Genomic DNA, 27724 nt, shown 5'->3' with positions numbered 1-27724 from the left:
CAGCTCTTTTCATAGTGGCTAGAAGCTGGAAGATGAATGGATGCCCATCAATTGGAGAATGGTTGGGTAAATTATGGTATATGAATGTTATGGAATATTATTGTTCTATAAGAAATGACCAACAGGAGAAATACAGAGAGGCTTGGAGAGACTTACATCAACTGATGCTAAGTGAAACGAGCAGAACCAGAAGATCATTATACACTTCAACAATGATACTGTACGAGGATGTATGCTGATGGAAGTGGATATCTTCAACATAGAGAAGAGCTAATCCAATTCCAATTGATTAATGATGGACAGAATCAGCTACATCCAGAAAAGGAACACTGGGAAATGAGGGTAAACTGTTATTTTTACCTTCTGAATCCAATTCTTCCTGTGCAACAAAAAATTCGGTTCTACACACATATATTTTATCTAGAATATACTGTAATATATTTAACATGTATAAGACTGCTTGCCATCTGGGGGAGGGGGTTGGGGGAGGAAGGGAAAAAATCTGAATAGAAGTAAGTGCAAAGGATAATGTTGTAAAAAATTACCCATGCATATGTACTGTCAAAAAAAAAGTTATAATTATAAAATAAAATAAAAATTAAATTATATTTAAAAAAAAAAGAAATGATCATCATGATGATTTCAGAGAAGCCTAGAGAGACTTATATGAACTGATGCTGAGTGAAATGAGCAGAACAAGGAAATCATTATACATTGCAACAAGAAGATTATATGATGATCAATTCTGATGGACATAGCTTTCTTCAACAATGAGATGAATCAGATCAGTTACAATGACCTTGTGATGAAGAGAGTTATCCACACCCAGAAAGAAGACTGTGGGAAATGAGTATGGTTCACAACATAACATTTTCATTATTTTTGTTGTTGTTTGCTTGCATTTTATTTTCTTTCTCATTTTTTCCTGTTTGATTTGATTTTTCTTGTGCAGCAAGATAATTCTATAAGCATATATGCATATATTGGATTTCACACATATTTCTACCATATTTAATATATATTGTATTACTTGCCACCTAGGGGAGGGTGTGGGGGAAGGGAGGGAGACATTGGAACACAAGATTTTGCAAGGGTTAATGTTGAAACATTATCCTGCATATGTTTTGAAAATAAAAAGCTTTCATTTTAAAAAAGATATTATCTCATTTGATCCTCACAACAGAAAACTGAGACTCAGAGAGAGTCATACAACTAGTAAGTATCTAAAGTTGACTTAGGTCTTCGTAGGTCCAGACCCAGTGCTTTATCCATTATGCCATTAATCACTAGTTTCACATTGTGTACAAATTGTTCATAAAATATATAAACTGAGTATAGAAAATGTCAATGAAATTCAGTGTAATTATCAGTGATTATGATTGTAAAAGTCCTCCTTTGTAAAAATGATGTTTTTAACTGAAACTTGAAGGAAGCTAGAGAATCCAGGAGGCAAAGATGAAGAAGGAGAATAATCAGGATAGCCAATGAGAAGGTCTAGTCAGGAGATAGAATATTATGTCTAAGAAACAAAAAGAAGACCAATGGAGCTAAATCATAGAATACATAGACAAAATTAAGTGTGAGAAGACTAGACAAGTAAGAAAGGCCCGGACCATGAAAAATGTTAAAAGCCAAACAGGAGTTTATATTTGATCCTAGAGGTAATAAGGAGCCACTGAAGTTTAATGAGGAAAGGAGTGACATGATCAGAGCTACACTCTAAGAAAATCATTTTGGCAGGCACCTAAAGTGAAGGATGGCTTAAAGAAGAGAGAAATTTGAGGAAAACCAATCAACAGACTATAGACGAGACACAAGATGATCAGGATCTATACTCCAGTGGTAGCTGTGGGAGTAGATGGAAAGTAAAGTATTCAGATGTTGTGAAGGAAGAAAGGAAAAGATGTGACAATAGATTGGATATATGAGTGAAAATGAGGAGCCATGATTGACATTGAGGTTTTAAGGGGAGTAACCGTAAGCTGAATTATTTCTTTAAGTATTGATTGAATTGATCTCCTTGCTGTCCAAGGGACTCTCAAGTCTTCCCCAGCACCACAATTTGAAAGAATAGGTTCTGCAATATTTAGCTTTTCTAATAGTCCATGTACACATTACTACTAGAAAAACCATAGCTTTGCCTATATGAACTTTATCAATGTCTCTGCATTTTCATATGCTATCCAGATTTTCCAGAGTTTTCCTTCCAAAGAGCAAGCATCTTTTAATTTTATGACTGCAGTTTTTGAAGGCAGTGATCTTTAAATCCAAGAATATAAAATCTGACTCTATTTCCATTTTTTTTCCTTTTCTTGCCAGGAAGTCATGGTACCAGTTGCCATGATCTTAGTTTCCTTGACATTAATCTTCAAGCCAGCTTTTACACTCTCCTCTTTCACCCTCATCAGGAGAATTTTTAATTCCTTTTAATTTTCTGCCATCAAAGTGGTATCATCTATATATCTGAGATTGTTGATATTTCTCCCAGCAGCCTTAATCCCAACTTTTGATTCAGCCAATCTAGCATTTCACATAATGTACTTTGCATATAAGTTAAATAAATAAAATGAAAATATATAGCCTTGTCATACTTCTTTTCCAATCTTAAAGCAGCCAGCTGTTCCATCTGTTGTTTCTTGGCCCACGTGCAGATTCCTCATGAGACAAGTAAGATGATCTGGTACCTACATCTCTTTGATGACTTACCACATTTTGTTGTGATCTACATTAAAGGTTTTAGTGTAGCTGGTTTTCTGGAACTCCTTTGCTTTCTCTATAATCCAGCAAATGTTGGCAATTTGATCTCTAGTTCCTTTGTCTCTTTGAAAACCACCCTGCTCTTTTGGTAATTCTTGATTCATATATTGCTAAACCTAGCTTGTAGAATCTTAAGCATAACCTTACCAGCATGTGAAATGAGTGCAGTTGTTTAATAATATGAACATTCCTTGTCATTGCCCTTCTTTAGAAGTGGAATGTAAATGAATTTTTTCCAATCCAGTGGCCACTATTGAGTTGTCCAAATTTGCTCACATATTGAGCACAACATTTTAACATAATCATCTTTTAGGATTTAAAATAATACAACTGAAATTCCATTGCTTCCACTAACCTTATTGTTAGCAATAATTATGGAGATTAAAGTAGAAGAACAGTTGATGCATGATTTTTTTTATTCCCAGAGGATAGTGTATTCAATCCAGCCTCCAAAGCTGAGATGCCACAAAGTATGGATTGATTCTCTGCTACTTGTGTTAAATCTGGCTTAACAACAAGAAAACATAAGTACTCCATCAGCCAGCAACATACCATCCACATGTGGAACAATCAGTCATGGCAAATGGTGAAGTTTTAAATGCTGTGGATAAATTCACTTACCTTGGCAGTATACTTTCCAGGGATTTCCACATTGATAATGAGATTGACAAACACATTACCATAGCTGACTCAGTGTTTGGGAGGCTTTAAAGGAAAGTGTGGAAAAGGAGAGGTATTAGACGTCTTCAGAGCCCTTGTGCTGACCTGATTATTTATGCCTGTGAAACCTGGATAGTATATCAATGTCATGTCAAGAAACTGAATCACTTCCATTTGATTTGTCTTAGGAAGATTTTGAAGATCACCCGGAAGGATAAAGTACCAGACCCTGAGGTCTTTTTTTGAACTAAACTGTCAAGCATTCAAATTATATAGCAGAGAGTACAACACCAATGGGCTGGCCATGTTGTTTGAACATTTGCTTGCTTAAAGGACTATTTTGTGGAGAACTCACACAAGATAAATGCTTCATGGTGGTCAGAAGAAGCAATACAAAGACACTCAAGGTCTCTCTGAAAAACTTTGGAATTGATTATGTAACCTGAAAGAAACTGGCACAGGCCTACCCGGCATGGTGTGCCCTCATCAGCAAAGGTGCTGTGCCCTATGAGCAAAGTAGAACTGAAACAGTTCACAAGTATACAAGATGCACAAATTTAGAAAATCCATCCCAAATGTTCACATGGACTATTTGTCCCTAACCTGCAGTAGGGTATTCCGAAGTCATTTGTATTGGTCTGATCAGACACAGTCAGATACATGTAACTTGATTCTCAACATCATGAAGTGATTTTGTTCCTCTTTGAGAAACAAGAACAATAACCATTGTTAGGAATGCTTCCTAAGACCCACTTGATAGTCTCCAGGATGTCTGGTTCTAAATCAGTAATCCACTATTGTAATTATGAGTGATGTAATGATCTTTCTTATATAGGTCTTTTGTATATTCTTGCCACATTTTAAAAATCTCTTTTGCTACTGTTATACTATCCTTATAATTTTTCCTTTGTCATACCCATTTTTGCATGAAACTTTGACCTTGATATCTCTAATTTCCTTGAAGAGATTTAATGTCTTTCTCATTCTATTGTTTTCTCCTATTTCTTTGCATTGCTTATTTTAAATTTTTTTTTTTAATTTTCCTTTATTTTCTCTGGAATTCTATATTCAGTTGGGTAAGCCTTTCCATTTCTCTTTTATCTTTCATGAAAGATATTTATAAAACTATTTATAAATAGCTATTTCCTCAGCTATTTATAAAGCCTCATGAGACAACTATTTTGCTTTGTGGCCCAATGTTTTTTGTGCTGCCTCCTATACAAAATTGTAAACCTCTATCCATAATTCTTCAGACACTCAAAATACCGGATTTAATCCCTTAAATTTATTTATCATTTCTACTTAATATTCATAAGGGATATTATTTAGATCATGCCTATATGGTCTGATGGCTTTTCCTACTTCAATTAAAATCTAAAATTTGCAATGAGAAGTTCATGATTTGCTCTATAGTCTTGTTTTAACTGACATATTGGGTAGGGGTAAACTTAAATAGACAGGAATGAGCAAATTTAATTCACTATATATACTACTACGGGCAAGAATCCCTTAGAAGAAATGGAGTAGACATGTTATATTCCAACCTAAAAGTAAGTTTCTAGACAAGACCAGGAACAATAGAAGGAAGTCACAAAAAGCTAAATTTCTGCTTTATGTAATATAAAAAATGTAGTAATCCTAGCTATTATCACAACTCCCACTTGCCCTGATGAGTGATCCCCACATCTCAACTAATTGTTCCTTTCACAGGGGGTATAGGAGGGAGAGGAAAGATGAATACTACCAGTGTGATTTCTCTAAAAACTATCCATTGACAATCAACTAACATACAGTAAGCAACTTTTAAAAAAGGATATTTACTCAGGTGGTGTACAGAAAAAAAAGTAATATGAAACACTCCCCCAAAAATCTGTGATGCCTTCTCTCCCACCAATATACACAGAGTCTAGGAAAACTGGGTTCAAACTCAGGGAACACATGGCATGGGGTAACTTCTAGCTGGTTGCTAGAAGTCCTTTTCTACCAGTTGTGGTAGTTTCTTTGCTGAAATCCTTACAGAGCCATGAATATGCATCTACTCTGTCTCTGGTTCCCAGTTTAAAAACTCTCCTGCTATGAGTTGATTTCCAGATGCCTCTAGAAAAGTCCCAATCCTCCATTTCTTTAAGGCTCATAAGGTCCTTCTCTATATAAAAGGGGGGAAAGGAGAAGACAAAGGAGAAAAAAAAAAATCTAGACTGACGCTGTCAAGACCGCTTTTTCTTCTTCCCCACCCTGTCTTCCTCAAGAGTTTTACTGAAATGGGACTCTTGTTCCAATCTCTGGAATAATTTCAGTTCTCAACTAGAATATTTTTAGAAGACTCCTAGAATATGAGCAAATTTCTTCAGCTTACCTGATTCCTGTGAAAAGTTATAGATATGTCTGTTCTATGCAACTACTTCAATTAGTTACAAAGACATTTGGGAGAAAGGACTTCGGGACAAGACAAGGTCCTTGACTTGGTGCAAACTTTGAATGATAGACTAGAACCCTGGGACATAGACAGGCAAATCATATCCCTTGACTTCTAGAGCTTATATTTCTAGATTGCTAAGAGTGGACCTCCCCTGGTAAAATCAAATTTCTCTCTATCTTTGATTGAACTAAGATTTTATCTCTTTTACAGCTGAACCCATGTATACTTTGACATATTCTTAAATTTTAATACATGTTATTTCTCTTTTATGTTTACTGATTGACTTGGATAAATGAGTTTACTCATTCACTATTTGTGACAGTTTTTGTGTAACCAGCATTTCTAGGAGGGAGCAAATTTGTTGGTGCAGGTGCAGTCTATTTTATACTCTACAAGATGGGGCCAAATTTCAGATTATAGCTAGTCAGATGGTCCACAAACTGAATACACAGAAAAGCTTGGACTGCTCTTCAATCTCATTTAGGTGGGAGTGGGTGTTACAAATATCCACCTGATCTCAGGACTTGATACAATCAATTTCTCATTCAAGGAGCTACTTTTATCAATGTAGGTTATGATGGCATTACTTGAAGCATGTTTATTTTCAATGACTTAAAACTGTGCTTAAACATTTGAAACACTGTATGAATCTCTCAAAAATTACTTCTCTAAATTGAGGATATAGTTTGAATTACTCTAAACATAATGGCACACGTGTTCCTGTACAGAAGATAGAATATTATAAATCTACATCTCTGTTAGGTTCTCTTAGGTTTATTTGACCTGCTATATCATGTCCCACAAGCTCCAAGCCCCAGACACAAAGAAAATAAGAGAAAATATAAGGAATTTTTTTTACAAGATATAATGTCAATCCTCATTTCCCAAGCATTTGAAAGCTTTTTCAAAGTTATTTTCCTGAAATGCAGTACCAAATACAGTAAATACTAATTTCAATTTTTTTAAATGAAGAAATTCCAACCCCAAAAGGCAAAGTGAGTTGGATTCAAAATCAAGCCTCTCATTCCTTTTAAGAGAAAAAAGTGGTACCATACATAAAACACCAGGCCAAGAGTCAGGAAGATCTGAGTTCAAATCCAGCCTCAGACACTTTATGTATGACCCTGGACAAGAAATTTAACCTCTGTTTGCCTTAGTTTCCTCATGTAAAATGTTGATAATAATATTACCTGCCTCCCAGGATTATTATGAAGATAAAATAATAAAACAATTGTAAAAGTGTTTAGCATAATGCCTGGCACATAGTAAGCACCACATAAATGCTAATTATTATTGAGAGAAACTATTATTTCTCTCTTCTATTATTAATTATTATGTAACTAATGACATTGAGTTAGAACCAATGTTTTCTCCCTTTCCTATATCCTCATGCAGAAATCAACTAGTGTGGGAAATTTGGGGCAGAGATTTACCAATCAAGATGACTAAGATCTAATCAAAGGCAGTAAAAAAAAAAAAAAAAAAAAAAAAAAAATTCTAAATTTAAGTGAATGAGTACATTCCTGTTCATTGTGTTTATTCAAACAATCCTGGGAAAATGTGGGTCCTCCCTTTTGTCAGAGAGGTGATATGGAAATTGATAGATTTATTTGACTAAGATTTGTATGCTCAGTGTCACTCCAAAACTCTCATTGGAATAAGCTTACTTCTTATTATAATTCTAGTTACTTGTTAACCAATCAGAGTCATCTGGCACTCTCAGGACCACCCATCCTTCCAAGGCTATGTAAGCATTAAGTGGGTCTTTGGCATTCAAGTCACTGACCCAATAAAATGCTAGAATTATTAATAAAATGATTAATTACTCAAAAACCATGTAGATTGAACTTTTAAACATCACATTATTGTTATTACTGTAACAACAGAAATTTGTCCCATTGATGCTATCACATGCCCCATTGTTGTAGGTAAAGTTTTGAAGGGAAATATTGCTTCATTACAACCCCCAACCCAAAAAATTAGGATGGAGTAAGGCATCAATGGATAATAAGCATAGTCTAAGGTAGAAGTAAATATGTTGGTGCTGGAATATACTACCTACCAGAAAGGGTCTTAACACAAAGATACAGGGACACACCAGGAGGCTGTTTGTTTGTTTTTTAAACTATATTGGAGGAAAGATCAAAGTAGTAATAGGACCACTGTTTGAGGGAGATAATTATAAGAGATGATGGAAAAAAGGCAGAGAATTCTAATTAAAATGGAGATATGAAGGGTCTCCCAGATCTCCCACAAAAAAAAATCAGTAATGATTTTAAAGGGTACCAGAGTGAAAAATGACCAAAAAAATTCAACAACAAGCAGTAAGCTTCTTCATCAAGCCCAGAACTGAACAAAAAGACAGAAGGTACATCGGTGAAAAAGGTGTCACCAGGAAAGCCAGAAGAAGCTCAGTTAACTGGCTGAAAGAATGTGGCAGTGCCCCAACATTAAAAACAACAGTAATAAGCAACTTTTGTCTAGCATTTACCATGTGCCAGGCTCTGTAGCTTACAATTACTGTCTCATTTGATCTCCACAACAACCCTAAAATGTAGAAACTATTATTATCTCCATTTTACAGATGGGAAAACTGAGAAATTAAGTGACTCACCCAAGGTCACATAGTAAGTTTATGAGACAGGATTTGAACTCAGGTCTTCTGGATTCCAAGCTCAGCACCCTATCCACTACATCACCTAGCTGCCCCCACATTACAAATTAGAGCTGCTCCAAAGCAGAACGTATGGCTTCTTCTTCACTGGAAACCTTCAAGCACAGGCTGGAGGATTGGTTACTAGTCAGATGTTGAAGTCTCCAACAAAGGAGTTCTTATTCCAGTATGGGGGGACTGAGGTCCCTTCCAGCTTAGAAATTGTGCTTTGTCTTCGGCCTCCACCTGCAGGTGGGTTTCTGTAGGCATATCCAGGGAGTTGAGGGATCTATAAAAATCCTAGATTTCACTATCAGCTGGCACTGTGGACTGAGCTCCCCCTGGTGGCAGAATCTTGTATCACGTAAGTCCAATTGGTAGGCTTTACAATGCCTACCTTCTGGAGTTTGATGGTGGAGGGAGGGCTTCCTTCTACTTACAAAGGCCTCCAAAAAGAAGTGTACGTGAGCATATCTTTTACACACAAAATAGAACAGCTCAAAAGCAGCATCTTTCATAATAGGCATCTCACACCTCATTAACTGCCTTTCTCCTTCCCTCCCCATCACTTCATTTTCCTCTTCTTCCCCTCCTCCCCTTTCTTCTCCTTCCTCCTCCTCCTCCCTTTCCTCTCCTCCCTCTTCCTTTCCCTCTCCTTCCCTTCCTCCTTCTCTCTCTCACTTTCCCTCCATCTCTCCCTCTATCTCTGTCTCTCTCTTTTTCTGTTTCTCCAAACACACACATTCAATCAGTTACCAAGTTTTATCAATTATCTCTCCATTTTTCTTACATCAGTAACCTCTTTAGTAAAAAAAAAAAAGTAATAATTCATACATTTATAGTGCTTAAAGTTTGGTTGGCACTTAACCTATATGCATATATCTCATTTGATCTCCATGGCCAGCCCAATTTGGGGAGTTGGGGCTCTTGGTGGCAGGGAAGATCATCAGGCCCCTTTGTCTATTTCTCCCACCATTTTGGCAAGAAATGATTTCTAAATAGGTAATTGTATGGCAAGTCATTGACCATATCAGAAAAAAAGGAGAATCTATGATACAAAACTTTTATAACATCATAAACTTAGAACTGGAAGAAAATTTAAGACCATCTAGTACAATTACCATATTTTATAGATGAAGAAACTAAGAGCAAGAGAGTTCAAGTTATTTACCCATGATCATGACATAGTAAATAATTTGAAAGCTCAAACCCAAATTTCTGGCTTCAAATCCACTATGCATACTCCTATGAAAATTAAAAGATCATGACAAGGACCAGTAGAGAAAAAAAAGAAGGAAGGAAGGAAGGAAGGAAGGAAGGAAGGAAGGAAGGAAGGAAGGAAGAAAGAAAGAAAGAAAGAAAGAAAGAAAGAAAGAAAGAAAGAAAGAAAGAAAGAAAGAAAGAAAGAAAGAAAGAAAGAAAGAAAGAAAGAAAGAAAGAAAGAAAGAAAGAAAGAAAGAAAGAAAGAAAGAAAGAAAGAAAGGAAGGAAGGAAGGAAGGAAGGAAGGAAGGAAGGAAGGAAGGAAGGAAGGAAGGAAGGAAGGAAGGAAGAAAGAAAGAAAGAAAGAAAGAAAGAAAGAAAGAAAGAAAGAAAGAAAGAAAGAGAGAGAGAGAGAGAGGGATGGAAGGAAGAAAGGAGGGAAGGAGGGAGGAGATATGAGCAAAGAAAGAACCATGGACTATCCATCCATTTTATAGACTATTTATCTCTGCTGGTTCTGAGATGATGTCTGACGATAAATATATTGAAAGAGCTTTGTAAGGCAGCTGGCTAATAGGGGTCCTTTCTGTGTTTTATGGATTTACATCTAGGCATAAATGAAAGAAGTCACTTTGGCTGGAGGAATCACTCAAGAGCATATGTACTCCTACCTATCAGTAGTCACTGCTCCACTTGAAATGGATCTGGCCAGTTTGTCTCTGGAATAGAAATGGAGTCCCAAAGAGTGATAGCACCAGGAAGATCCAGAAAAGAAAGATATCGCTCAAGCCATGACCTGCATCTAGATGTGCTGGTAAATAAATGGTTGGCAAATGCTTAACAACCAGTTCCACAGGAAAAAAAAAAAAACAAAAAAAACAAAACAAAAAAAAAAAAAAAAAAAAAAAACATGTTCCTATCACACATTTTTAAGATTAATGTATGTTAGTAACATTATCTCCATTACTTTCTTAAGTTTAGAGAATCAACAAAACAAAAAATTAAGCCCTGATTTGTGGTTTGCCCATTTTCAAGACATAAGTATTCACACTGAATATTTAATAATCAGGCTCAGTCCCTCATTACTGCATACCCCTGCCTGCATCCAGGATTTCCAACCCTCTTGCCACTGATAAGTGAAGTAAATATATCTGCATTGGAAAATATTCTGTATGGACCTTCTTCCCTTGCCAAGGAGAGTATAGGATTCCCCAACAGCTTTCTGCTCCCATTATTCCATGCAGGCCAGGTAGATATATCTCATTGAGTGAGTCTGTCAGCACTTAGGTCTTGGATAGGTACTATAAGTGGTCTACAAAGGAAGAGGAAAAAAAGGTGGAGTTGTATTTAGCAAATTAATCAGTGCTTCTGATTATGCTAAGCTATTTCCAAAAACAAACAAAAAGCTATATTTTAATATCAATATTTTCCCAACAATACCACAGGGCTCCAAAGCATCAACATTTCAGGTTATCCAAAGGACAGAGGTATATAAGCAGATAACAGCACGTTGCAGTCATAATAGCTGATATTAGTATAGTGCTTCAAAGGTTGGGAAATCCTGAGGCAGTTTGGACTTTCTGCTGACAGTTCTGTAGCAGTTGCCCAACAAGGAAAGTTTCTGAGTGCTTCCGTTTTGACCTAACCACTCTAACCACTGTACAAATACTTGTAGTCTTTTGTTTTTGATAATCTTCTCTGTTCATTTTTTGTTCCCTAATCATGAGCTCAGAGAAATTTATTGACTTCTAGCCATTTCTACTTTGAGCTGATGATTTGAGAGGAAGCTAGGATTAAATAAAGAGAGAGAAATAGGTCCTCAGAAGGGTGAAGAAATAAAGAACCCAAATATACTTATGATTCAAAAAGAAAGAAAGGCAGAGAGCTAAGCAGAAGCTGAGTGAGTCAAGTCCTAGAGAACTCTCCCATGACTCAATTTTGGCTCCCTCTTCTGATTACATCTAGAAGAACACTGGACCCAAGGCTCCCACAGCTGACCTCCACAGGGTCTAAAATCTGGTTCTACCTTCCATTCTAGTGATTGATGCAAGATTGGGGTATGCTAAAGTCAATCTTAAAAAGCATGGGCTCTTGATCTAGTTGTTTTTAATCTGAGCATTTACATCTCAGAGAACAATAAAGGCTACAAATCAGGGATTGATAAATTATTTTTGATTAAGAATATCTTGGGAAAATGTTAATAATTCAGATTAAACTTACATCATACATATTTTTTAAAACAGAAAACCAGTTGTTATGCAGATATCACTACAGTTAGTTATCCTTCCACATCACTGGAATTAGGAGTACAGTGGGGCTCCATTAAGTATGGAAAATTCCCCAGAACTTTTGGGCTCTCTGTACCAAACAAGTCTGAATTATTATGTTACTAAAATAATATACATTGATATTATACAATGCTATACATGTATTTTATGCATTTCTGAGTTTTTTATCTTTTTCTGTGTCATCTGCTGGCTTCATGTGTCACCTGCAGCTTCCATAAAACTCCCCCAAAATTTCCATTTAATTTCTTATGCCAACTTATGCTATACCAAAACTGTAATGGAGAAAGTGGTAATTTAATATCCTTTGACCTGAACCTCTTTCTCTCATTCAGCTCTTCAGTTCTCTAGCCCCTGGGTATCTTAAGGTAGGCCTTATACTTTCCATTATGTGAATAAAATATACCAAAATAAAAGCCTATTGAAAATAAATATATGAATGAATGAGTGAATGAATGAATGAAGATGAGGAACTTAACTTGTAGAACTTGCCAGTGGAAGAAGTAAAAATAAATCTTAAGTCCCTCTTGACATCAAGTCCAAAGCTATGTACACTAATCATGCTGTTTCTACCAACTAGGACCTAAGTGGTTTATAAGACATCATGACAGAAATATGTGACCAGAAAAGAAGTGGGAAAGAGACAGGGAAGCTATTTGTTGAAGTATGGATTGCAGAAGCTATACTGAGATCCACAAAATATTAACAGATTCCCCATCATAGTTCTTATGCACTTTTTTTTTTCATGGTGGATTCGTTAAAGGATGTAGGCAAGAATTGCAGAGGATGAAAAAGCCATGGAGGTAGAACTAGAAAAAAACTGAGATTTTTTTTCTGTTTCAGAGGTATTATTTACTCAGAGGTACAATTATGGAGAAGTGAAGAGTGTTCCAAAGTTTGGTGGCTATTATCAGAAATATGTACTGCTGCCATAGAGTTTCAAAGACCTCATCTACTGGTAGGTAGTTGAGAAGACCCAAAAGCAGAGTGGAACTTGAAAGCTAATTTGGGTGAAAAACACAAATAGGTCTTCAAGGATCTAAACAGCCACTTCATTCTTACTAATCAAACCTTCCATTTTCCTAGAATATGGGTTCTTAATTTGAGTTCATGCCCATGAGTAATTTCCAGGAGTAGTAATCTTGAATAGGAACAAAATTATATTCATTACCCTTTAACTGAAATTTAGCATTTCCTTTCTTTGATTGTCAGGCCACAAATAAAACCTATCACTTTGTCACCAAAAGAAATAACAGATATTTTAATGTCACATTATAACTATTGAAAATATCTCAAAATATCACTTATGCTCATCACTATTTAGAAATTACTATACTTATTAGACTTGCCCCTAGATCAAATATGATAGTTTTTCTATCAATAAAATGTATTTCAATATAATTGATAACCTTTGTATTTTTATATTGAAATATTATTCTGAGAAGGGATTTATACTCAGATTTCCAAGGAGATCTTTGATAATAGACACAAAAGGCTAGGAATCCTTGCTTTGGGGGAAAAAAATCACTCTTTTTTTCCTTTCACTACAGTAAACTTTAAATGAAATACATATAGCTTGAAATTTTATCTGGCCAACAGGATTTTATACATCCTGGTTAGTGCCAATAATGAATCCCATGAAGTAATCACATTATTTGCTTTCAAATGGGATTTTTCCATTAAGCTGGAACCAATTACCATATTTTATATAATTATAACTTCTACTAGTATAGATTTGTATGCATGTGACCACTTCATGGGATTTATTATTGGTACTAATCTAGTTGTTGTTCAGTTGTTTGAGTCATGCCTTATGACTCAAACATTATGATCCTATTAGGCATTTTCTTGGCAAAGATAATGGAGTGACTTACTATTCCCCTCTCTAGATTATTTTACAGATGAGGAAAGTGAAGTAGACAGGGTTAGGTGACTTATCCAGTATCACATAGCCAGTTAGTGCCTAAGGTCAGATTTGAACTCAGTTCTTCCTGACTTAAGGCCCAGCACTCTATACATTAAATGAGATCTAAATTTAAAATAATAAAGAACCAACAAGTTTTTCCATCTGGTTCACCAGAAGTGGGAAAAGTGGCTTTAGTAGAAGATAGGAGGGCTTCCTGGTTCTATCTCTAAGCCAGCCCTTAGTATTCTAGATCTCAGGGTCACTCTGCTAAAAAAACGAACAAAATTAGTCCAAACCTTCTGATAGATGCTCATGGTTTATCTATTCTCAGCTGTTCCACTCCATATTAAGCTCTTAAGTCCTTTCTTCCCTTCTCTCCAGTTCTGCCATGTTCTCCTTATTATTCCTTTTTCCAAAAAGGTGAGATTAGCTGGAGTCAAGGTCAGCTCTCTTCCAAGTCTCTCCACCCAAAAGGCAGATTATATAACTATTTAATGCTTAAAATAATTCTTTAAGGTAAGTTGTTTTACTAGTCCTATTTTACAGATTCACTGGGCCTAATTTTCTCCCACAGGCTTTTTCTGACCTAATCATGTCCTGTTCTCTTAATTAGCCCTCATTCCTTTTCCTGATTCCTTGAGACTAAATCCATCCATCTCTTCTACAGCCTCAATGATTGGCTCTTTCCTATTTCCCATCAAAGATAGAAATGCTATTAGGTAAACTGGAATGAGAACTCGACCTCTTTAGCACCTCTGAGCATCCCTAATTCATGAAGGAATAATCCCAAGAACTTGATATAATGATGTCCCAAGTCATAAGCACAACCTCTTCCAAGAGGTTCCAATATGCCTTTCCTTTTCATGTCTTGGCCACACACAAGCCCCCTGTGACTTCTAGTCACATCCCTTGTCTTCCCTCATCTTCAGCTTCCTCATGCTCTTGGTTATTTTTAACTAAGCTGCATAGCCTTCTGGGTGGTATGGGGCAATTGTGTCAAACTCAACAAGGACCAAAGACTCATAGAGAAGGATTCCTGGGGGTTACATATTGACTTAGAATACCATTTGTTGGATACAACTCCTATATACTTATCTCAATTTATGTTCCCCTCCCACCACATACATTGCATGATCAATAAAATGAGCTTAAGCTCCTCTTGAGGAGGAGAAATTAATATTCATAAAGCAATTAAGCATGTGTAAGCTTAAGTTACAAATTTTGTCCTACTTTCTTGTCTTCATAACCCTCAGCTAGTTTAGTCTGGTTTTAACTACAAATTCAAGATACTATATCTACAGCAATATGCTTTCTTCATAGGATGCTCTTATTTGCATATTTCCATGGAAACAAAGGTTTTATCTCACAATTATCCATTTTACTGTATTTTTATTTATTTTGTGTGATATACAAAAAGTTCGAGACATAGTTTTGGGGATAAGTGATCATTTTATTAATTATACTAGTATATAATTAATAAAAGGGGTCAAATACCAAAGACCCCTCATGGAATCCATTCGTTGCTATGTAGCTTTGGAAGAATGGATGTTCCTGAGGGTAGAAATAAACTCTGATTGGTTAAAAATTAATGAAAGAATGAATACTATATTGAGAGGTGAGCCTATTCTACTGAGGAGTTAGGGGATAGACTTTGATCACTTTTGTTCCCAGACCAACACCCAGCCTATTTTAGGCAATCTAGGGAAATAATCTACCCCTTTCCCACTTAAACTTGAGTGGAACATAATGAGTTTCCACACTTAGGTTGGTCTAAATAAAACTGAGGAGAAATTAATCCAGTTACCAACAAGGTCCCTCACAAGCTGGCTTGACTTAGTAGCAAATGAGGATATACAAAAGAAAAAAAAATCCTGCATCTTTCCAATAATGTGTGAATTAATAATTTTTTCTCATTTGTTAAATATTTCCTAATTACATTTTAGTCGATTTATCTCCACTTTGGAATGTTGTAAACTACAAAGATGTACTAATTGCTGGGAATACAATAATAAAAAGACAGTCCCTGCCCTGAAGGAGCCGACAACCTGAAGAAGACAATACACAAAAGAAGAAAAGAAAGAAAGGGGATGGGCACTAGATGGTACTAAGCACAGATATTATAATTATTATAATAAATTTAATTATAGATAATAATAGATCCTTTCATGCTTCTTCAAAAGATCTATTTCTACTATATATTACCTTAATTTGGATATTGTATATTTAAATATGTCCAATATAGATTGGCTCATTACCTTTGACTACATTATATGTAAATCAATAGAATTTATATGATATATACCACTATACCTGGTATGGTTAGCAAGAACTGCAATTTTTTTTTTGCCAGGAAAGAAAATATAAGTTAGATATTCTTGATGAAGAGAACTGCATTTTCCTTAGAACTATGAGAAGGCTCAGAGATAGACCTGATGGAATAAAGTTAAAACAAATTTGCCCATTCAACAGAGGAAGACTTTGTTTCTTTCTTTTTCTTTTTTTTTCTTTTGCTGAGGCACTTGGGGTTAAATGACTTGCCTAGGGTCATGCAGTTAGGCAGTATGAAGTGTCTGAGGTCACATTTGAACTCAGGTCCTCTTGACTTCAGGGCTGGTGCTCTATCCACTGTGCCACCTAGCTGCCCTGAAAACTTTGTTTCAAGGAAGATTCAATTCAATTTACTTAGTGCACAGAGACACAATAACATGTTAAGTTTGGAGAATGATTTGTAAGTCTAATTTGACTAGAATTTAGAAGTCATGCAGGAATATAGTATGAAATTAGACTGGAAAAGAAGATGCAAGTCAAATTGTGTACATCCTTTGGAGGTTTAAAAAGAGTTTTTCCTCCTCAATGCTATGGAATAGAGGAGCCCAAGTCTATGTGGATAAATGTCCCAATATTGAAGCAACATACAACCTTTTTTTTGGCTATCCAAAATGGAATGAAGGAAAGATAAAAAAAAAAAACTTTCTGATACAACTGAGATAGGGGACCAAGAAGATTTTAATTCCCAACTTACTTAGCTGTTTGATCTTGTCTCAGCTTCCTAGACTGTAAAATGGAGACATAACAGTACCTACCTCTTGGATTTTTCTGAAGCTATGGAGTGAAGATGCCCATACTCTGTTCCCAAGAGATTTGGTATTGGGTATCAAACTGGATTTATGGTAGCCACTGATGAGATGGAACAAACCCTTCCGGACCTTCTGGACACTATCCAGTGACATGAGATATATCTACACTTTTCCCTAGAGAAAAAATGGGCAGATTGAGGCAATACCCTGACTTCCTCAGATAAAGGAAGGAACAGAAGAAGCCAAAGGCCAGGAAAGCAAAAATAATAATAAAATAAAATAAGGAGGTATGAACATGAGGGTAGCATAAAAGATGGAGAGAGCAAGATACCCTAGCAAAACTGAACTGGCACCTTGGAGAGCTAGTGGCTGCCAAATGGCTAATATCTGGATGCCCACCCAAAGAGCTGCAAGATATGTTTACCTATTGTGAAAGAGAAGATAGGCAGAAAAACACATTGCCTCTCTTTGTTGGGGAGAAGCACTGGACTTACACCACTGGCAGGATCTCCAAAGGGAGAACAAAGTCTAGGAACATGTTAGGCCCCTAGGTAAAGAGCTGATTGGCAACCTATACCCCTTCAAAGTCCTCACTGTCCACTGGTTCCCATAAAAGCCAACAGCAGTCCCCAGCCTTACTGAATACTAAAGCCACTGTCTCTCTTCTACCCAGGAACCCTTTCCTTCACAAGGGTGCTGGTGTTGGTGGATTGAAATTATTAATTTAACTGATATGTTTTATTCCTCCTCCATGTCCCCTGACCCAGCTAAGGTCTATTTTCACTTTTGATAGTTCCCAATTCACTCCCACTGACCTCTCTATGGCCCAAGGACTTTGCTGACAAGGCTTAGAGAACTTCCTCCTTCCAGGGGGACTCCACTATTGGTTCTATGGATGGTATCCTTCCTGGAGCTATGGATGCCACTGGGATACCCTCAGCATGACTGTGACACATCTGATACTGAGCTGTAACTGGGCCATTGAACCCCAGATCTTGCCTTGACATTAGAAAGACTCCTAATGATGAAAGATGCTGCCCATCTCCAGAGAAAGAACTGATGGATCCTGAATGTAAATTAAAGATTTTTTTCCCTTTAATTCCTTTATTTTTCTTGGAGGATTTTTGTGGAGTTTTCTTTCACAACATGATTTACATAGAAATGTGTATTGCATGATTATGCATATATAACAGGTCAAATTGCTTTCTTTCTCAAAAAGGAGGAGAAGAAAGGAGGGAGAGAATTTGGAACTCAAAATTTGAAAAGAAAAAGAATGTTAAAATTGTTTCTACATGTAATTGGGGGGGAAATATCAAATATTTTTAAAAAGATTCCTAATTGACACATAGCCTTCAATTATAGAGTGGACCAATGGATGTTCTCAATGGAATGATTTACCAAAAATTAATGTAAAGATCGTCCCAAGAAATATGGTTTGAGTCCTCCCACCTGAGACAAAATCAGGGTAGACTTCTCTAGGCTTACCATAAAAACATTAGATGGTACTCAGTCTGAGATGGGGTAGATTTCTTTCATTTGTACATATAGCAATCTTCTTCCTAATAGATTTTAAATTGTTAATGTGCTTTTCCCTTGTAAATAAATCATAAAAGATACATTATTGTACTCTGCCATGTGTGGAACCAGAAGAGAAAAAAGGACAGAAAAATGAAGATCCTGAAAAAAAGACCAAGGGAGGAGCAGTGGTGGAGAAGAGAACGTAATTAGGATCCGAGTCAGTTTTGGAAAGAAGCAGAGAACAAAGGGCCTCCAAGGCAAGGAGGGTCTTGCGTATTGGCTCCAAGTGGAGAGGAGTTCAGTAGGTCTGGGCTGCATCTTACCCAGGCAGATCCTACATTAATGTGACGGGGAAGATCCTCCCGTGGTGAAACGGACCATCCTGGAACGATAATGAGCTCCCCTAACCAGACATGGTTCAGCAGGAACTGGAGCATCACAAGGATTTTGTCAAAGAAGTTTCCGCTCAGATACTACTTGGCTCCAGCTCTGATATTCTAAGCTCCACAACAACATTCACTTGAAAAGTCCAAGTCAGAATCTTGTGAAAGGGAGGTGGAGAATGTCACGGCTGATGCTAAGTGTGACACTCCTTGGTTATTGTTGCTGGACTTGTGTAACATTGTAAATACTTGTTGCCAGGTGAAGCTTGCTGACTGGGGGAGGGAAGGAGTCTATCCAAATAAGTGTCAGGACTCTGGCGCAGCTCTGTGGCTTTCGCGTTGATTTCACTCCCCTGTATTGCGGGCGTCGGGACGCGCCAGTGCCGGCCACGCTTCCAGTCGCCCGGGTCTTGGGCCCAGGGCGCACTAAGCAGCTGGAAGGGGGCTGAGTCCTTTTCCGTGTTGGAGGCCCTCCTGTTAGTGGAGTCTCAGAATCCCCTCCGCGCCAGGGGATCTCTACCCGCCCGGTGCTCAGGGCCACGGGACTGGCCCTTTGAAGCCTCATTTTAGGCCCAGTGCTGAAAGCTGGGCCGCAGCCTGGGCCAGGTTCGAGGGACGGAATCCTAGGTGTGGGGGCACGTCCGGAAACGGGAGGCACGGGGCCTTGCGGAGAAATGGGGGATGGGAAGGGGGAGGAGGAGCTAAGGAGAGGAGGGGGGGGGGCTCCCAGAAATAACCCAGGGACTGAACCCAGAAGGCAGAGAAACAGGAAAACTGAAGACGAAACCAAGGGGCGAAGAGAGGAGAAAGCCACGTAGAGAGAGGGGGGAGAGAACCATGAAACAGATCCCCAGAGCAGAGACGGAAAAGGGCGATTCAGGACTAAGGGAGAGAAGGAGGTTCTGAGAACAGAGGAGGTTAGAATGGGGCAGCCTCTTCTCTGGCAGCGCTCTGCAGGCGCCCCCCACCCCACCCCACCCACTTCTGTTAGGGACCCCTGCTCCCATGCTAGATAGAGGAGGAGGATGGGCCTCGCCTGGTTCGCACAAGGGGATTGTCTGTCCTCCGGCGTCCACCAGGTGGCGCTGTTGGGAGTGCGGGGCAGCCGGGGCAACGCTGAGGAGCGAGAGCCGAGGAGCCCGAGACCCGCAGGTTCACTGGGGACACCGGGGCGGGAAGGGGAGGCGGCCCGCGTGGATTCAGATCCCCATGTGATGCTCCCACGAGCCGGAGGACAGGGCCACCCTTGATATCGACAAATGGGTGTTATGGACCCCTGCTGCGCCTAGGGAGAGCCCCCCTGGCGCCCGGGCTGCCCCGGGCCTCCGGCTCCGACGTGTTCCGTTCCAAGAACCCTCCATCCCCGACGTCCTGGGTTCGGGGCTCGAGGTTCCCCTCCCGGTCATGACCCCCTGTGTTCTGTGTCTGTCCCCCACAACACACACTCTCCCAGCTCAGATAGCCTATATCTAAGGCCTCGTGGCCCTGATTTTCTACCTTCCATGTTCTAAGGACCTCGAGCCTCCAGCCCTCAGCCCTGACTTCCGGTTTCCTAAGTCCCTCCCCCAGCGCAGACATTCCGTGTTCTCCGTTCTAAAGCCCGCCCCAGGTCTGACATCTCCAAAGGCTCCTCCAGCACTGGCATCCATATTCTCTTGTCCTGCCTCCGGCTCCGGTATTCTGTGATTCTGTGTTCTAGGTTCTAATAACCCTCCCCGCTCCGACATCCCTCGTTCTGTGTTCTAAGGGCCTTCCCAGTTCTAACATTCTGATTGTTTTATTCTTTAAGGACTCCCCCAGGTCTGACATTCTGGTTCTAAGCTCTAATAATCCTTCCAGCTCAAACATTCTTTACTGTTCTATCTTAAGCACTCTTCCAAGTCTGACATTCTGTGTTCCATATTCTAAAGTTCTAAGCTCTGATAGTCCAGTGTGATAACAGTCCTCCAATTCTGCCATTCTGACGTCTGAGTCCCCTCCTATTCTAGTGTTTTTGCACCATTGGGGCTTCCTGACATAGGTAGTCCTTGCTCAGCAGGCACCCAATACACAGAGACAGCTGCTCTGCCTGCTCGGGGAGGAAAAGGACTGAGGAAAGCTGGAAAGGAGTAACTACCCATACTTTCTTTCCCCAGCCTACCTACATCACAGGGCTCTCCTCAAGTCAACTTCCTTTCTTCCTCCTCCCATTCCAATTTCTCACTCTTCTTCCCTGCCCACTCCCCTCATTCTCTATCTTTCTTTTCCCTCACCCTACTGTCCCCCTCATCCCCTCCCTCTTCCTCTCTCTCTTTTTTCCTTCCTTCCTTTTATTTCTGTTTTTGACCAGAAACCCTGAGGATCTTCCCTTCCCAGATTGATTTTTTTTACTAGATAAAAGAGGCCATACTCTACCTTATTTCTTACCCAGCCTTAATCACTGATTGGATGTTATCTCAGTCAACGTCTCCCACTGTACCCAGGGCCATCTCCAGTCATCCTGATCTAAAAAATAGATGGAGGCTGTGGGGGAGACAATGAGGCAGATCACCTTGCACAGCCCTCCACTTCAATTCAATTCACTTGAAAATCATGGCATCAGCTCCCTGATGTCATGATTCTCTGAATGAAGGACAAACAACTGAGACCTCCTGGTGAGGAAAAATTCAGTACTCATCACACACACACACACACACACACACACACACACACACACAGCCGTTCCACTTTTGGATAGCTTTAATTCTTAGGAAGTTATCTTAACCCTCCCCACCCCCACACTGGCCTCTTCCTTCTCCTTGTCCCCAGTAATATGGGTGGAGTACCCCATTTCTGAACATGACTCACAGTAAAGATCTAGAGCTCCTCCTCACTGTGGGAAGCAGTTTATAGGGCAGAGGGCTCTGGGGATAGTGGTGCCTTCCCACTTTGAGAATTTCCCCTGAGCAACCACCTCTGACCTAACTCCAGCCCCATTCTGCTGCAGAAATATTGTTTTTCAACTGCCTGGCCCTATACCTAATTAGAACAAGTTACTTCATCTATGTGGGCATGCCTGCCACTGACACAGATTGCAATTCATTGCCAGTCAACAGATTCAAGATTTGGAACTAGAAGGGACCTAAAAACTCATCTGATACCACTGTCTCATTTTATAGGTAAGGAAGCTGAGGTTTGGAAAGAGGCGATGTGATTTGCTCAAGTCTTTTAGTTGAAAAATGACATATTTGGAATCTGAACCAAGACTTTCCTGGATCCAAATCCATAATGTATTCATTCTACTATGCCATAGTAACTCCAATTAGGTTTTCAATTAATAATTAATTCCCTTTGTTTTTGCTCTCTCTAAACTTCAGTTCATTCTCCATCAAATTGCCAAAATCATCTCCTTAAGAGATAAGGCTGACCATGTCATTTCCCTTTCAATGATTCTACCACAGTTACTGTTGTCAAAAAAATTGTCACCTACTAGAGTGAAGCCTCTGATCTACTCAGCTTAATTTAACACACATAAAACACCTACTACATATAAGAAGATAAAAATGAAATCATTCCTGCTAAAAAATAAATATTAGGTAATTTGAAAACAGAAAGAGTACAAAGAACTGAGGGAATGGAAAGAGGCTTCCATTGGGTGCTTTGAGCCACAAGGAAGCCAAGGCTTCTAAGAGAGAGGGAAATTCAGTAATGAGAGACAAGAGATGGACTACTTTGCCCTGAAACTACTAATTCACATTAGCTAGCATGTAGAGTACAGGAAGGGGAATGGTATGAGAAAAAAAAAATCTAGAAAATTAGACTGGAAGCAAGAATGTAGGTACCAAGCTAGGAAGTTTATCATTTCTTCTAGAGGCAATGAGGAGTCACTGACAACTCTGAACAGACAAGTTCCATGTTATGACCTGTTCCTTGGGAAGATTGTGTTGATAGCTGTGTGGTCAATGAAGAGTGGCTACATGTTGCAGTAGATAGAGCAGCAAACCCTGGAGTCAGGACAAGAGTTCAAATCTGGCCACTCACCTGTGTGACTTTCGGCAAATCACTTAATCCTGTCCTCCCGTCATTAATCCTATCACCTCAATTCCTCATCTGGGAAATACATTGAAGGAGGAACTGCAAAACCACTATAGTATTTTTACCAAGAAAACCCCAAATGGGGTCATAGAGAGTGGGGCATGATTGAAACAACAACAACAAAAGTGGAAAGTTTCTAGAAAATGGAGAGATTTGAAATAAAAGAAGAATTAGGAAACTATTAGTCTCTTCAGGAGGTAACAAAGGATTGAATTAAAGAGGAAGCCATGTGAGTGGGGAGAAGATGGAAGAGAGAGATACTGTGGAGTAGGAGCTACAAGCCTTGGGAACTTGTTGGGGGGGGGGGGGAGGAGGAAAGGTGAAGGAGAGGAGAGAGTCAAAGATGACCCTGAAGTTCCTACAGAGGGTAAAGGAAATATGGTGATGAACTAAATAGACACAAGTAAGTTTGGAGGAGGAATAGGTTTAGGGAGGACTACAGCAAATACACAGAATCATAGTTCTTGGAGCAGGAAGAGTTTTCAAAGGTCACCTAGGCCAATTCCCTCATTTTGCAGATGAGGAAACTGAGACCAGGAAGACTAAATAACTTGCCCATGGCCATATAAGTAGTATCAGAGGTGGGAGTTGAATCTACATCCTAGAATCCATAACTCCATAGCTCCATAACATAAACTCTTTCTTTTATATCATGCTGAACATTTCAAGTTGGAAATGTCTGTGGAACATCCAGTTGAAGAGGTCCAACAGATAGTTGGCAATGTGGAATTAGAACATGGGAGAGAGATTAAGACTGAATATGTACATTTTGGAGTCTCTGAAATGGAGATGAAAGCTGAATTTATAGGAAAGGGAGTTTGATAAGATTCCTGAGAGTGTAGAGAGAAAAGAAGATGGGACACAATAGAGTTTTAGGGTCAGGAGATGGATAGTGCTAAGGAGTCAGAGAGGACTCAGAAGAATCAGGAAGAGACTAGTGTCACCAAAGCCAAGGAAGGAGAGGGCATCTCTCTCTCCCTTTCTCTCTCTCCCCTGTCTTTTTCCCTCTCTCCTCTGTTCTTTTTCCTCTCTCACTCTTCACTCTTTCTTTCCCTCTATTTTTCCATCTTTCTTTCCTTCTCCCCCCTCTTTTTCCTTCCCTTCAATAACCTTTCCTCCTCCTCTTCCTCCCACTGGGATGCCCTATGTCTATTTGTTCTATTATTTTCTGAGACCTGGAGTCTCTATGTCTCTCTTTAAAAATAAAAACAAAAACAAATTTTCTAATCTATCAACTATGGTTTAACCATAGCAACTAACTCCTAATAGGAATGAACAAAAATCAGAATTGAGGAAACTGGAATGTTACAAGATGTTCTGAAGGTCAACAGTTACCATCCCATGTACAGCTGACCTTTCTGGATCTCAGTGGCATTTGGCCTAATTCTTGCTTCCTTCACTTATTCAGTTCTCTAGGTTCTTTTATGAGAAGTGCACCCCACTCAATCATTCTGGCTTCCCCATAGCACCCTCCAAAAAACTCTAGGTTTTGGTTTTCCCTACATCCTTCATCCCAATCCTGTCATCTAGATTCATTGACATCTCAGAAGATCCATCTGCCTGATGATTTGATCTTAAATCTTCTTTGCTTCAGAGGGGGAAGTTATCATAGGATCATAGTTGAGAGGGACCACAGAGACCCTCTAGAAAAATCCCTCTTACTCTACATTTAAGGAAATTGAGGTCTAAAAAAAGTGACTTGCCCAGCTAATGACACAGACAAGATTTGAACCCAGATCTTTTCAAGTCCAGATTCTATTCCCACTATACCTTGTTGCCTCCTCATCTTAACTCATTCTGTGAGTTAGCATTAAGGGAGCAACCTGCTAGTGGCTGCTGGGGATCTAATTCTGACCAGGAGAATAGATCCCTTCATGTGAGAGGATGATAACCATACAAGGAGACTGAGAGGCAGTTGCATTCTCTGGCCTCTCTCCTCTTCCCTCTTGCCTCCAATTTATTTTATTCCCAATTCATAAGCAACATCTAAGTCAGTAAATGCCGATTTGCAATTCCTTCAAGGATGTTATGATTCACAGCTGTGGGGGCTTTTGGAGAACATACTGGCTCCTTGATGGTACAATCCCCTTTGACCCTTTACAGGCTTTCTGGGTTTCATACCTAGGCATGGTCCTTAACAAGTTAGGTACCAATAAATCAGACCCTTCTCCATTTTTTTTCCCCTGAGGTTGGGGTTAAGTGGCTTGCCCAGGGTCACACAGCTAGGAAGTGTTAAGTGTCTGAGACAGATTTGAACTCGGGTCCTCCTGAATTCAAGGCTCTATCCACTGTGCCACCTAGCTGCCCCCAGACCCTTCTTCAGCTCTAGCATTCTCCTTCATTTGGTAGGGATAGTCAATGTGAGACTGACAACCCAACTCTACTGCGGAAAGTACAATTCTATTGGGCTGGCTGCAGTGTTTCTATGTCAAATATACTTTTGCTTAAAAAAAAAATTATTTCATGGAGAACTCACATAGTGCAAGTGCTCACAAGGGTCTGAAAAAAGGACACTCTCATAGTCTCTCTCAAGAACTTTAGAATCGATTTATGACATGGAAGATGCTGACACAGGACCGACCAGCATGGCATGTCTCATCAAAGAAGATGGTATGCTCTATGAGCAAAACAGGACTGAATTAACCCAAAAGAAATGTGAGATGAGCAAAATTAGATTAATCATCACAAAAGTTCATATGGACTATTTGTGTTTGACATGGGTGTGGCAGAGCATTCTGAGTTCTTACTGGTCTAATCAGCCACAATCAGACAGACACACTGTAATTCGACTCCAACATAGTGATGTCTTTTTGGTCTCCTTTGAGAATGAAGGTCAGCAACCAGCCAATGACAATAGTCTGAAATAAGAACTGTACCCCAGATATATATATCTTCTCCTCCCACCTTGGGACTGCTTTGTGGTCTCTCACCTGTAGCATCCCAGTAATCCTGTAGGGCAAAGATTCTTTAGCTTCTCTGTGTCTTGGACCTTTTAAGCACTCTGTTGAGGCCTAAGGATCCTTTCTCAGAATAATGATTCTTTTTTTTAAATTCCTAATTGAAGGAAATTCTAAATTTCACTTAGAAGTTAGTGAAAATTAAAAAATGCAATCTTTTCCCATACAAATTCATGGACCCCAAACTCTAACATTGAGGTTTGTAAACTGTTCCCCTCCCCCACATCTCTGACAACCAAACTCTCAAGGGAGCAGAAGTAGTTGTTAGAAATCCAAAATGTAGAAAGTGAGCCGGCTGATTAATAAAGAGATTCTCCCCTTCTTCTTCTTAGCTGGCTGAAGAAGACTGTCCTTTGACCCTGCCAGTCCTTCCCTACCCCCATGGTAGGTATTGTTGGATGCTATTATATGAAGAAGTTGGACCTTGGGAGAATATGGGAACTGAAATTTCCATCAGCTAGATGAAGAGGAAGACTTTCCTCTCTGAATAGAATTGGGGATCTTTCCCAACCTCACATGACTAGGCAAAATGTGAGTAATAGATGAGCCACAATGAGTAACAGATTACAGCAAACTTCAAAAGAGCAGATGGCCCACAAGCCCTTCCGTCAGTCCTTATCCTAAACAAAATGATCCTTTCTAGGCCTGGGGCTGGGACTGAGGTCTTTTATCCATCTAACTCTTCCAGAGGGAAGTGGCAGGGCTGGGTACTTCCAAATGTGAGGTCCCCCTTGTTATAGACAGATGCACAAGGGATTACTTGAATATTAAGTCTTTCCCCTAGTCTATGTACTTTGGGTCTTCTGATTAATCTTTTTCCTCAGAGCATGGTAGTAAACCCTATTTCAGATGCTAACTAACCATTTGACTATGGGCAAGCCACTGAAACTCAGGAAACCTTGGTTTCCTTACCTATAAAATGGGATGTATAGAACCCTTAAGAGGAAACATGGCAAGCCAATGGAAAGCTTGCTGCCTCAGAGTCAGGAAGGCTTGACACTCTGACACATTCTGGCTACGTAATCCTGGACTTAACTTTCAAGAACTCTAGGCAGCTCTTTAAGAATATAAGTTGGAAAAAAGGTGCTGATCTGCATTGGTGGAGGGAGTGTTTCCATTTAGGAATTCCTCATACTATGAAATCACAAGTCATCTGGCGGTACAGTAGATAGAGAGCTAGGACTACAGTCAAATCCTACTTAGATAGTTACTATCTATGGGCAAATCATTTAGCTACTTTCTGTCTCAGTTTATAAACTCTAAAATGGGGATAATAGTAGCACTTAACCTCACCCTGGGCAAGTTATTTAACCTCTGTGTGCCTCAGTTTCCTTGATTATAAAATGGAAATAATAGCATTACCATTAAGGATTACCATAAGGTTCAAATAAGATAATATTTGTAAAGTGCTAAGCATAGTACATGGCTCTGAACAAATCTTTGTTCCTTTCCCTATTCCAGATATTTGTAGTACTTACCTGATAACATTGTGGTAAGGCTTAGATAAGATAACATACATAACATACTTTGTAAACATTAAGGTGCTATATATAAGATATAATTATTATAATTATTATTTTTTACAATATTATTATTCAAGTAAGGTAATATTTGTAAAGCACCTGGTACAGGGTAGGCACTTAATACATGCTTTCTCCCTTTCCTTCCCCCTTATTTTTACCTGCAAGTCTGTGCCATCCCATGGTGTGGTACTAAAAAAATACTTCCTTAGGAGTAGGGAGACCCAGGTCTTAGCTGTAACCTTCACATTAACTCCTTGAGTGGCCTTGAATAAGACCTTTTCCTTACTGTGGGCTGTACAATGAGGATTTGAAACATATGTCTTCTGAGGGCC

At 39.1% G+C, this 27724-nt stretch overlaps 2 protein-coding genes across 2 annotated transcripts in view; one reads left to right on the top strand and one right to left on the bottom strand.

Annotated features, from left to right (window-relative positions):
* The window catches only part of LOC141540358 (lymphocyte antigen 6H-like), a 36950-nt gene extending 17928 nt beyond the window's left edge, over positions 1–19022 (bottom strand). Inside the window, exons 1-2 of the mRNA XM_074264297.1 lie at positions 18800–19022; positions 16965–17132 (exon numbers count right to left, since the gene is read on the bottom strand). The gene's annotated coding sequence lies outside the window, so the exon portion shown is untranslated. The remainder of the gene's footprint in view (positions 1–16964; positions 17133–18799) is intronic.
* Positions 19023–19937: 915 nt separating this feature from the next.
* GPIHBP1 (glycosylphosphatidylinositol anchored high density lipoprotein binding protein 1) overlaps positions 19938–27724 on the top strand; it is a 29576-nt gene continuing 21789 nt past the window's right edge. The window contains exon 1 of the mRNA XM_074264274.1: positions 19938–20011. The gene's annotated coding sequence lies outside the window, so the exon portion shown is untranslated. The remainder of the gene's footprint in view (positions 20012–27724) is intronic.

The sequence above is a fragment of the Sminthopsis crassicaudata genome, chromosome 1 (assembly GCF_048593235.1).
Source record: "Sminthopsis crassicaudata isolate SCR6 chromosome 1, ASM4859323v1, whole genome shotgun sequence".
NCBI lineage: Eukaryota > Metazoa > Chordata > Mammalia > Dasyuromorphia > Dasyuridae > Sminthopsis > Sminthopsis crassicaudata.
Note: the sequence above shows the minus strand (reverse complement) of the source record. Positions and strands in the feature narration are given on the sequence as shown.